A 13,002-nucleotide genomic window follows, 5' to 3' on the forward strand; every position below is an offset into this window, starting at 1 on the left:
GTGATCATCATCCATTTTTCTACTGTATCTAAGGTTGTTTCCAGCTTTGTTGTGGTGGTGGTATCTGATGGGTTGAAGGGGAGGAGTATGGCGATGTCGTCTGCGTAGCTGAAGGATGTGACATTTAGGTTATCTAGAGTGGCTCCTAGGGAGGAGAGAAAGAGGTTGAAGAGCATAGGTGAGAGTGGTGATCCTTGTGGAACTCCGCAGGGGTTTGCCCATGGCTCTGATTTGATATCATTGTACTTTACCCTGTAGGTTCTTGATTTGAGGAACCCTTGAAACCAATTGTAGACCTTGCCTGAGATCCCTATGGTGTCGAGTATTTGTAGTAATATGGTGTGGTCAACTAGGTCAAATGCTGCGGAGAGGTCTAGTTGTATTAACACCATCTTTTTTCTCTTACTGATGTGTTGCCGGGCTGTATCTAGAAGTGAGACAAGTAGTGTTTCTGTACTATGGTTAATTCGAAATCCTGATTGTGAGGGGTGGAGTAAGTTATGTTTTTCCAGGTAGTTAGTGAGGTATTGAGCTACTAGACCTTCTATTATTTTAACGTATATTGGTATTGAAGCGATAGGTCTGTAGTTGGCGGGGCTATCTATTGGGCCTTTGTGATCTTTCATGATTGGGGTGATTAAGATCTCTCCTAGGTCCTGTTGGAATTGGCCTTCTGTCAATGTGGTTTGAATCCATAGCATGAAGTTAGTTTTGAATGTGATGGAGGCGTTTGATAACAGGTAGGTGGGGCAATTATTTAGGTCGCTGGAGGCATGGCTGTATTTATTGTATAGTCGGTTCATATCCGACCAAAGTAGGATTGGGAATTTGGACCAGCTTCTGTCTGCAACAATGGCTTCCCCTGTTGATGGGTTTGTTGTTATCTTTTCGAGATGGGTGTGTGTGTTGATGAATGCGGTTCTGATATTGGTGATCTTGTTTTTGAAATGGTCTGCTAGGTGGATTGCTGTCGGTGGGTGGATTCCTTGAGTGGCAAGGTAAGGTTTGGTATCAGTGAGGTTCTTTACTAGGTTGAATAGCTTTTTTGTGTCTGGGGTTTTTGTGCCTATCATTTTGGAGTAGTAGGTTTTCCGTTTTTCCTTGAGTTTGGTTTTGTATTGGTTAATTTGATTTCTCCATGCTGTTTTAGAGTGTTCAGAGCTCTTATTTTTTTTCCAGTCTCTTTCAAGTTGTCTGCATAGCTTTTTTTCTTGGAGAAGTTCGGAGTCGAACCATTTATCAGAAGGTCTGCATATTTTAAATTTTAGTTTTTCTGGGGCTAGCTCATTCAGGATGGTTTCGCTTATGGTTCGCCATTGGGATGTAAATTCATTGGGGGCTATGTTGTTGATGGCGTGGTCTGCTTTATCCCAGAATGTGGAGGGTTCGATTTTTGGCGTGCTTTGAAGGAGGTTTTTTTTGGAGGTTGCTTGTTAATGCTTTGAGGCCAGTTGATGTTAAAGGTGTATTTATAGTGATCTGACCAGAGGGAGGGGTGCCAGGTCCCATTTGAGATATGGATTTCGGGTTTGTGAGGGTGTTGGGTCATGTAAGCAGCGACATCTAGTTGGTGGCCTTTTTCGTATGTGGGTTGGGGGTTGAGGATCTGGTAGTTCAGTGTTTTGAGGTATGAGAGAAAATTTAGTACTTGATTAGAGGTGTGATCTTCTAGATGGAGGTTTATGTCTCCTAGGAGTAGGTTATGAGGTGATGTTATGGAATTCTGGTAAATGAATTCTTCGAGAGCTTGTTTGTTTTCATTCCATTTTCCTGGTGTTGAGTAACAGAGGATGCATGTTAATGTTCCTATGAGAGAATCATCGGATAGTTGACAGGCTAGGAGATCTAGGTGGGGGGTGGAGTGTTTGTCTAGGGTCTTTATATTAATGTTGTTTTTGAGTATGATGGCTAGACCTCCACCACGTTTTTTTTTTTCTGCAGATCAGTTCTATTTTGTAACATGTTGGGCAGAGTTCTGTGATGGTGGGATCGGATTCCGAGGTTAGCCAGGTTTCGGATAGGAATAGGCAGCTTAGTTGTTTTTTAATTATCCAGTCCTTAATAAGGTCTGCTTTTGTGCTTATTGATCTGATGTTCATATATGCACAGGATAATGAGGTGTTGTGTGTTTGGGGAGTGGGTGAGAGGTTTGGGTGGAGGAGATTTTCTTTGGTTTGTGGATGATAGTTGTGGTATGCTGATTTTGGTTTTGGGGGTGGTCTTTTTCCCCAGCTGGTTGGTATGCTGATATGGTTGAGTGAGGAGCAGTCTATCAAGTTTCTGGACGAGTATAGTTTTCTGGTAGGTAGAGGGAACCTAAGGGATTCTGTTAAGGTTGGGATAGAGGATGTATGATATCCTTCTGTTATTCTGTTGGTTAGGAGTAGGAAGAGCAGTAGATGTAGGAGTATGCTTGTAGAAAAAATGGGGGGCATAGTGAATTTTTTGTAGGGTGCAGGAGAATCTGCAGATTGGTGTTTGGTGTGAGGAGTGAGATTCTGAGAGGTGAAGGGAGGTTGGGGAGGAGGGGGCGTTTTTCTTCCCCTCTGTTCTGTTGCGTCTGTAGCCCTCAGTAGTGAGTTCAGAGCTGGGTAGGTGCTATCAATGTTATGTAGGGATAAGGAGAACTAACAATGGGATATAAGAGTATCAGCTATAGCAGTTTGTCTATGCTTATCTGGTTATTTTGGAGATAGACAGTACTATCAACTTATCAGGTTATATGGAAGACATACAGGTTAATATGGAGATAAACAGTATTATCAACTTATCAGGCTATATGAAGACATACAGGTTATTATGGAGTTAGACAGTACTTTCAACTTATCAGGTTATATGGAAGACATACAGGTTATTATGGAGATAAACAGTATTATCAACTCATCAGGCTATATGAAGATAAACAGAACTATCAACTTATCAGGCAATTTGGAAGGAATATAGAATTTGCAGATACTTTCAAAAATCTATTGATAGGTGCAGTATATAGAGGTCGATTTTAGTGGATTGAAGTACTTATCATAACGTACACACACACACACACACACACACAATATAATTGTATTAACAACACATAATAGTTAACCACAAAATTAAAATACACAAAGCACACTGTATGCTTTTTAACATTCATTCCTACCAGAAAACAGATAATCCCATGCAATGCAGGACCAAAAACTAAAAGTACTAATATTTACAAACAAACCCTAAGATGCAAGACTGCAAGCAGTACAACCCCAGAGGAAAAGAAACAAATGCATTTCTTCTTGAACAGACAAATCAATCACTAAATAAAAAAAATCATTTCCCCTACTGTTGTCTCTCTCCCTCCATGTGCCTTGCCTTCTGGCCTGCCCCCCAGTGTTATCTTTGGGCCGGTCCACTGTGTGATCAACATAGCATCTTCAGGCTGGCTCCCTGAGTGCTGCAGTGCACAAAGCTGTGGGCAGCGACTCATCACGCGCGTCCCGCGCCTCATCTGGAAGCCTTCCCTCTGACGTTGTGACGTCGGAGAGAAGGCTTCCGGTTCAGGCGCAGGCCGCACGTTAGGAGCCTTTTCCCACGGCTTTGTACACTACAACACTCAGGGAGCCAGCCTGAAGATGCCATGTTGATCGCACAGTGGACTGGTGGCTGAAGAACGCTGTCTTGGGCCCCATTGACGTGCCGGCCCTGTGGATCGGCAGTTGAAGAACACTGTTGTAGAGGATAACACTATACAATTTAACTGCTTATCTTAAGATCAACAGTAGGGTCTATATTGCTCAAAATAATCAGAACCGCTTCTATGAAGCGACCACCCATTCCCTGATGTTCCTTCCCATCCCCTCATACCTCTTCTTATTTTTATTTTATGATGTAATTACTCTTCTTTCTGTCCCCTATCTCCTTCTGTATCATTTATGTCAAATTTAATCATCTTAACCTTGTTCCCACCACCCCTTTTTATTTTTAAAATTTTATGTTTTATATTATTTTAGCATTGTAAACCGACCAGAACACGTTGATGGTCGGTATAACAAAATATGAATAAACTTGGAATCAGCTTTTCATCTATACTCATTTGCTTTTTCTCTTGACTTGCTGTTTAGGTCTTTTTGTGCTTAGATTTTGGGTTTTCCTTTATTCTTGAAGACTTGCTGTGCACCTTCTATTAGTCACATTGATTGTTGATCCCTTTATGCAAGTTCACATGTAAATTACATTTTTACATACATTTATATTATTATGGGTATTGGTTTGATGCTTGCAAGTGGTCCTGGGCATCAGAGGAGTTAGCAAAACAGTGCCTGGTTTTCTTTTTAAATGTCTTTATTACTGGGAACAGCATCACTGTGAACATTAAAATATTACATTGGCAGCACCAATAATTATGTCCTTCAACTTCCTATAATACAGAGATATAATAATGCAATCTTGAATCTCTTCCAGTTTGAGGGGTTTTTTTTGGCACGTTTATATTTCTGTAAGTTAATTTTTAAGTACTGTACTTCTATTTGCCCACCTCCTCCCTTTTCTGCTTGCAGCTTTTCTCTTTCACTCTGCCTCCTTTCCCGGTTGGTGTTCTTGTGGTCTGCTCATGCCTTCTATTCCCCATCTCATGCATAAAGCTGACCCAACATTGGAAAGCTGGTGCCTCATTACTCAGCTGGAATTCCAATATAACCATCTTAAACAGGAGTAGCACTGTTTGTATGAACTTCTATTTTGTTTTAGTTTTTCCCTTGAAGTGGTTGCTTCATCCTCAGTAGCAATAGATCATATGTCCAGTCCATTCTCACACATTCTTCTTTCCTTGGATTCATTATAGTGGTAGTGGTGACCTGGGAGAAGCTTCAAATACAATAAAGTGGGATTCTTTTGCTTGAAGTAAGGCATTTCTGACATTAGCTGTAGAAGCCTTTTTATTCTCATTACTTGCATGTTGGTTAAAAAATGTTATCTAAATTCAAATTGTCTTCTGGTTGGATTGCTTCATATTCTTTCAGTCTCTTACTGGAAGGGGCTAGCGTAGCATAAATTTTCAACTATTAGTTCAGAATACATAGACAATGTTCCTTCAATTTTTTGACAAGCTATGTATGCAAACATTTTCTTTCATGCAACTTTTTTATATGCTGTGTTGCTGTGTTCAAATTTATGTAGTAGTAGTAGTACTACTACTGTTAATTATTTCTATAATGCTACCAGACATACACAGTGCTATTCAGAGTCATAAAGAAGAAAATAGTCTCTGCTCGAAAGAGCTTACAATCTAAACACCCAAGACAGACAAACAGAATGTCATGGATACAATTAAGGGGAATGGTTAATCAGCTGGCTGGGATGGTGGGCAGAGGAGTAGGATTAAGGATTGTACAAGTCAAGCATACCTTGCCAAGTATAATGTAAATGATATTGGGATTAGAGAATGACACGGGGACAAATTTATCCCCATTCCCGCAGGAATTCAATTTCCGCATCCTGTCCCCGTGAGTTTTGTCCCTGTCATTACCCCATTCCTATAAGCACTGCCTTAACTGCACAAGTCTTGAACACTTATGATTTTAAAGTGTTTGAGGCTTTGTGAAGATGAGGAACAGAGCTTCCAGGAATGGGGCAGGAAAAGAACTTGTGGTAACAGTAAAATGATTTCCTGCAGGGACGGGGGAAAAATTTGTCCCCCTGAGTCATTCTATAATTGGGATTTCAACAGTTACTTATTTTGATGAAATTTAATTCTAGATAAGGTATTTTAGCACATTTGTTTTAATTAGGAAACATCAAATTAAAAGCGATTTCATATATCAAAAAACCATAATTTGTATAGTAAAACTACTACTTTGGCTGCCGTGAACTTATGGATTTTCCATGCAGTTCACTACACCAATCAGCTAGCGGCTCTGCGCGGGCAGGAGTGAAGGAAGGTTGCTCCTGCTGCGGTTCACCGCTGGACCTCCAGGGATACTAAAGGTACGTGGGGTTGATGGGAGGGAGGTAAAAATTCTTAGAATCGCCTGAGACAGAAGGCGGGAGGGATCACTCTTGTCTCGGTCACCGCTGGACCACCAGGGCTCACAGCAGGCCCGGCAGAGACCTACAATAGGCTTGGGGGGGGGGGGGGGGGCGGTCAGTTAGAGATTAGATACTGCTATAGAGAATGACACGGGGACAAAGTTTTCCCTGTGAGTTCAGTCTGGGCTCATCTGCACAAGCCCATAGTTATGATTTTATATTTAAATCATCTTCTTAAAGTATAAAAAAACAATATTATGTACAACTGTCATTTTTATAAATCACAAATACAGAAAAAGGATCAACAAAACCCTCCTCCACTCACATTATCTCCTTTAGTATCAGGAAAACTGAATACTACATAGAAAATTCATCCTAACAGAATACGTCAGTCTCACACACACACAAATTACTAACCAAAAATGATAAACAAATTAAACAAAAATCCCAAGAAGCCACACCTTCTATGAAGTACAGCACCAAAGAAATAGAAAGATCAGTTTTCTCATATACTGTGCAAGATATAAAGATCACATGTGCCAGGGATGGTGTTGGGCCAAGGAGTGCAATTAGGGCAACTGCCCCCTTGCAAGAGAAAGCACTAAGCCTTCTGGAAGCTGAAGATGGCATGTGCTAATAGTGGGCTTTGAGTTCTACTCCCAAATTGCTGCCCTGGGCCCTACCCATGTCTAACACCAGCTCTGGCAGGATAAACATTTCAGTTCTCATATATTCTAATCTCAAAATAGAAAATAAAATTTATTTTTTCTACCTTTTGTTGTGTGGTTATTTTATTTTTCAAGTCATATTGGTCCCATGCTCTGGTTTCTGTTTCCCTCTGTTTTCTCTTAACTCACTCGCCAGGGTCTCCTGCTCAGTTGACATTTTCTTCTCTGTGCCCACCATCCATCTTCCATATTTGTGTACCTATCTTTCCCTTCTCTGTGTCACCTATACTTCCCTGTCCAGCATCTCCTCTGTGTCCATCTCCCTGTATTTATCATCTCTACTTTGTCCTGCACTACTCATCAACCTTCTATGTTCCTATTCTCTTCCACATCTATGTCCATATACCCCCTTCCATGTCTGGCATTGCCCCTCTCTGACCATGTACTATTCCCATGCAGCATCTCCCTTTGTGTCCCTGTCTTCTCTCCATGCCCATTATTTCCCCTCTGTTAATGATATTTTCTCTCTCTCTGCTGTGTGTTAAGTATTTCATTCCCTCTTCCTTCATTCACTTAGTATGGCATCTTTTTTCCCTTCTCTTCCCTTCAGCCCCTCCTCCAACAGGTCCAGCATCTCTCTACCTTCCGTCCAGCAGCTCCCCCCTTCCTCCAGCTTCCTGTCCTGCAGGTCCTGTAGCTGTCTCCCTTCCCATCAGTTCTAGCCTTCCCCTCCATGGGTTAAGCACCTCTCTCTCCCTTATCTTCAGCTTAACCTGTGCCCTTTCCTCCTGCCCCAGCATATGCTTTGCCTTGCATTCACTCCTTCTCTTCCTTGGGGCAGATGACTCTGGTTCCAGCCCCTTCTTCCTAGTGGGTACGGCCTGTCTACCTCCCTCCCTCCCTCCCAGCTGTTGGCACATACCTTGTAGAAGAGCGAGCCAATCCTACTTGATGGTTTTTGCGGCCTTCCCTCTGTTGGAATCCTCCTTATGACGCAACTTCCTGCCTTTTTGAAAAGAGGAAGTTGCATCATAAGGAAGGTAAAGAAGAGCCTAGCAGAGGGAAGGCTGTGTGCATTACATTACATTACATTAGTGACTTCTATTCCGCCTGTACCTTGCAGTTCTAGGTGGATTACATCAGAAGATAAATGGACATTTCCAGGAAAAATTACAGTTTAGGGAGCTGGTTATATAAATTGAGTCTGGGAGAACTTAAGGCATGGGTAGAAATTTGAGGATTATATTAGAAGAAAAACTGGACATTTACGGGGAAATTACAATTTAGGGGGCTGGTTACATAGTTGAGTCTATGAAGGGGAGTTACAAGAGGAGTAAAATTTGAGGGGGAAGGACAGGGGGGGTTAAGATATCTGGATTAATTTTTTGAATAGCAGGGTTTTGATTTCTTTTTAAAATGATTTGAAGTCGCATGTTGCTGTCAGCAAGTTAGAGATGGAGGGGTCTAGTTTCGCTGCCTGTGTTGCTATTAGGTTGTCATACATCTTCTTGCGTTGCATTCCTTTGATTGAGGGATAGGCAAATGGGGTCTGAGTTCTCCTTTGTCTGGTTGTAAGGTTCCAATTTAGGCGATGGTTTAGGTAGTTGGGTGCGGTACCGTTTATTACTTTGAATAATATACAGTATAATTTGAATTGAATTCGAGCTTGTATAGGTAGCCAGTGTGAATCTAGGTAGGCATTGGTAATGTGGTAAAATTTTCCAAGAGAATAGATCAGTCTGAGGGCTGTATTTTGTATAGTCTGTAATTATTTTATTAAGTTTGTGGGGCATGGAAGGTAGAGGATATTGCAGTAGTCCACTAGGGATTGGACTATGAGCCTATATTGCTCTTTGTCAAAGAGCAGGCCTGTGTAGGTATTTCTACAAGGTATGTTCCAGCAGCAAGGAGAGAAGGATGCCGTCTGGAGCTGCCAGACCTGCAAACAAAGGGGGAGCCTGGCCCTCAAGAGGGGGGTAGGAATGGTGGACAACTTAGGGAGCTGCGGGGAGGGGGGGCTAATACCTGGCTGATTTACTTATCCGAGTGTCATCCAAGACCAATGGTGAGAAAGCAATGGTACAAGTTGTCCAACTGCTACAGGACCTGGATTGGATTATCAATTTTTGGAAGAGCCACCTGGAACAGACACAATCCCTAGAGCACTTGGAGATCCATTTCAACATAGGAGAAGACCAGATTTTTCTCCCAGAGCCTCACAAGCTGACACTTAAGATGTCAGATTTTGGAGGTCCTTATAAAATGCCAACGCTTATGGCTTGGCAGTATCTTCATGTGTTGGTATCAATGGGTAGTGAACATAGAGGTTGTTCCTCAAGCAAAAGTTCATCTATGTCCTCTCCAGGACTACTTGTTGTCCCGCTGGTCTCTGGAGATGGATTTGCTCCAGATGCTGCTGGCCTGGACAGTGGAGGTGTGTCATAGTTTGTGTTGGTGGCTCCAGCCATAGTTATCCAAAGGCTTGCTATTCCACATCTCTTCTTGGTTGATCCTGATGACAGATGCCAGTCTTTATAGCTGGGGGGAGGGGGAGATTAATTGCGAGGGTCATCCAGTTCAGAGCCAGTGGTTGCCTTCTCAGAGGAAATGGTCCATCAACAGATTTGAGTTGAAAGCCATTCTTCTAGCGCGGTAGTCATTGGAGAACTTCCTGGAAGGCAAAGCAGTCGGGGTTTTCTTGGACAATGTCACAGCTACGGTATACGTTAACAGAAAGGGAGGCACTAAGAGTGCCCCATTGAGACTAGAAGCCCAGTGTTTCTTTGCTGGGCAGAAGTCCACTTACAGGTTCTGTTAGCAGCACATATTTCAGGAGTGGACATCGTGCAGGCCGACTATCTTAGTTGGCAGATCTTGGACCCAGGGGAGTAGTCCTTGTCCCTGGAAGGCCTTTGTTAAGAACATAAAAGAATAGTCTTGCTAGATCCATCTAGCCCAGTATCCTGTCTTCACCAAGGCTAATCCAAGTCACAAGTACCTGACAAAAACCCAAATAGCAGCATTCCATGCTACCATCCCATGTTTGCCTCATCAGCAGACTATGGACTTTTAATCCAGGAATTTGTCCAGACCTTTTTAAAACCAGCTACATTAACTGTTCTCACCACATCCTCCGGCAAATGCGTCCCAGAGCTTAAATATTTTCTTCAGTGAAAAAATATTTCCTCCTGTTGGTTTTAAAAGTATTTTCCTGTAACTTCAAGTGTCCCCTAGTCTTTGTAAATCTTGATGCTGTAAAAAATCGATCCACTTGTACCCGTTGCTTTTGTATACTTCAATTATATCTCCCCTTAACTATCTCTTTTCCAAGCTGAAGAGCCCTAACCTTTTTAGTCTTTCCTCATACGAGGAATTCCATCCCCTTTACCATCTTGTTCACTCTTCTTTGAACTTTTCTAATGCTGCTATATCTTTTTTGAGATAAGGAGACTAGAACTGAAGCAATACTCAAGGTGAGGTTACACCATTGAGAAATACAGCTGCATTATAACAGTCTTAGTCTTGTTAATCATCCCTTTTCTAATAATTCCTAGCATCCTGTTTGCCTTCTTGGTCGCCTCCGCACATTGGGCGGAAGGTTTCAGTATATTGTCTACGATGACACCCAGATCCTTTTCTTGAGTGCTGAACCCCAAGGTGGTTCTTAGCATCTGATAACTATGATTTGGATTATTATTCCCAGTGTACATCATTTGCATTTTCTCATGAGCCTCTTATGAGGAAATTTGTAAAAAAGCTTTCTGAAAATCTAGGTACACTACATCAACCATCTTACCTTTATCCACATGTTTATTCACACCTTCAAAGAAGTCAAGCAAATTGGTGAGGCAAGACCTTCCTCGGCTGAACCCATGCTGACTGTCTCATTAAATTTATTTAATTTGTTTTCCAGTCCATTGTCCCTAAAGAGCTCAGAAGGGGTTACAGGTTTGACATACATAATTTATGTACAAGTTAACAATACAAGTTTTTATCCTAACTTGATACATGCTAGGGGCTAATGATAATATACAGTTTACTGGTTATAATTTGCTATGGTTGTCCTTATGATGCAAGGTTTCCAGTAGAAGTTATCCTAATTTGGCACACAGAAAGTTATGATAAAAGTTACACCTAATTTGACATATACTGGTTCTGGTACCAATATACATCTCTGTAGTCTATCGGTCGAGGATAGAGGTTTAGGTAAAGAGGTATGTTATTGCTTTTCTAAAGCTGAGAAGTCTTTCAAGGGATCTGATCTACACGACAGTCAATTCCAATAACTTGTTATGACGTGGGAGTAGTACAGTCGCTTTGTGGTTTGCGGTTGAAGGGCACGACCAGGAGGCATTTTGAGGCATACAGTCCTCCCTCAATATTCGTGGGGGTTAGGGAAGAGCTGTCCCTCCAATATTGAAAATTTGCAAATAACTTTTGGGCTGACACCTACCCACCCCTGCCTACCTCCCGCCTTTCCCCCAGCATCCCGGACCTTACCTGGTGGTCTAGTGGTCTCTCAGGGCAGGAGTGATCTTCCTACGTTTCTGCCCCTTGCAGATCACTCATCCAAAATGGCTGCTGTGAGTTCACATCGTAATCTCGAGACTACGACGGGAGCTCACGGCGGCCATTTGGATGAGTGATTTGCACGGGGCAGGAGCATAGGAAGATCGCTCCTGCCCTGAAAGACCGCTAGACCAGGTAAGGTCCGGGAGGCAGGAGGGAGGTGGGGTGATTCTGGTTTTAGGAAATCGCGAATAATCAATCGCGAGTCCTAAAACTGTGAATCGGGAGGGGGAAGTGTATTTCGTCCTGAGCATTTGGCTACAGGCAGCCAGTGAGCTGATACTAGAGCTTGGGAGATAAGGTTGCAGGCACGGAGGTTTTTCAGAAGCCTGATCGCTGCATTTTGAACATGCTGGAGATGTCGTTTGTCTACATGTTCCACAATTTTATTTTTTACAATTGTTATAATTTTTATAATTTTTTTTATAATTGTTTCCACTATTTTGCCCAGAACAGAGGTCAGGGTTACTAGTCTAATTTACTGAATCGCCTCTGGATAGCATTGTGAGATGCTGGTGTTTTCTGATGTTAAATCTGATGGTGTTGGCAATAAACAAGAAATCTCTGTTCTTCAGCTGAAGATTCGATCTTGGAAGCTCTGGCACGGATGCTATAGTATAGCCCTTTCCACAGAATGTGCTGTTGTACATGTTTCCCCCATAACCCTTGATAGGCTGGGTCATTTGAAGTTTAGTGGTCCACCTGGGGTTTGTTATCCTGATTGCTCCAGATTGACCCTGTTGACCATGACATGGATCTGGTTCGGCTAGAGAGGGACTAGTTTCTTAAACTGCCACTTTAGCCAACTCTGTTTCCCTTGAGGATCTGGAATGCTTTGGGCTTACAGCATGGCTCTTGAGTATGCAGACTTAGCACAGAAGGGTTACTAAGAGGTGGTCATAGCTGCTCTCCTCAGATAAAAAAAAAAGGGTGACATTTGTAGCCTCTGCTAAGGCTTAGAAAATGTTTCAGCACTGGTGTGCTAAGCAGAATGCGGATCCTTTTTAAGGCTTCAGTGTCCGGGGATCTAGCGTTTCTTCAGGATGGGCTTGAGAAAGGCCTGGCAGTTGGGTCCCTCAAAAGTGCAGGTTGTAGTGCTTGAGTTGGAGAAAGTTTCTTTGATTTCCCATCCTGTTGTGAAGGGAGCATTGTGGCTGCATACTCCTGTACAACAGCTGTTCCCAATGTGGAATCTTAATGTTAACTTTGTTTTGCAGGCACTCAGTAAGGCTTCTTATGAGCCTTTACAATAGGTGTCACTGAAGGATCTTACTGTTAAGATGTTTTTTTCTGGTGGCTATTGCCTCAGCAAGAAGGTTCTGGGAGCTCTAGGCTTCTGTCATGTAGAGAGCCTTTCCTTTGATTTATGGAGGCTGGCATCCTAATGTGCATGGTACCTTCTTTTCTGCCAAAGGTGGTTTCTACCTTCCATGTTAATAGGAAGTCCAATTGTCTACGTTCCCTGCCAGTTTGAAGAAAAAAGACAAAAGCTTGGCATTGATTAATGTTAGGAGAGTTGTTCTCTGTTAACTTGAGATGATGAATGATTTTCATGTTTCAGATCATCTTTTTGTTCTAGTGAGTCCTAACTGCCTGGGGTAACTGGCTTCTAAGGCTTCTATTTCAAGATGGATTCACATGGCTATTTCTTCAGTGTACATTGGGTGTGGTGACAACCACTGATTTTCTTTGAAAGCACACACTACAAAGAGTGTGACTCCTTCATGGGCAGAATCCCGGAAAGTTCTGCCCAAGGAGATTTGTAGGGTGA

General features: G+C 42.3%; 1 protein-coding gene across 5 annotated transcripts in view; it reads left to right on the forward strand.

Annotated features, from left to right (window-relative positions):
- MKLN1 (muskelin 1) overlaps nucleotides 1-13,002 on the forward strand; it is a 158,495-nt gene that overhangs the window by 55,807 nt on the left and 89,686 nt on the right. For 2 of the 5 annotated variants that reach the window (XM_033957581.1, XM_033957580.1), the window contains exon 1: nucleotides 5,891-5,952. The exons of the other annotated variants lie outside the window; for them this stretch is intronic. The gene's annotated coding sequence lies outside the window, so the exon portion shown is untranslated. Of the gene's footprint in view, nucleotides 1-5,890; nucleotides 5,953-13,002 lie in introns of those variants that run through there. 5 annotated transcript variants of the gene reach the window in all.

The sequence above is a fragment of the Geotrypetes seraphini genome, chromosome 9 (genome assembly GCF_902459505.1).
Source record: "Geotrypetes seraphini chromosome 9, aGeoSer1.1, whole genome shotgun sequence".
NCBI lineage: Eukaryota > Metazoa > Chordata > Amphibia > Gymnophiona > Dermophiidae > Geotrypetes > Geotrypetes seraphini.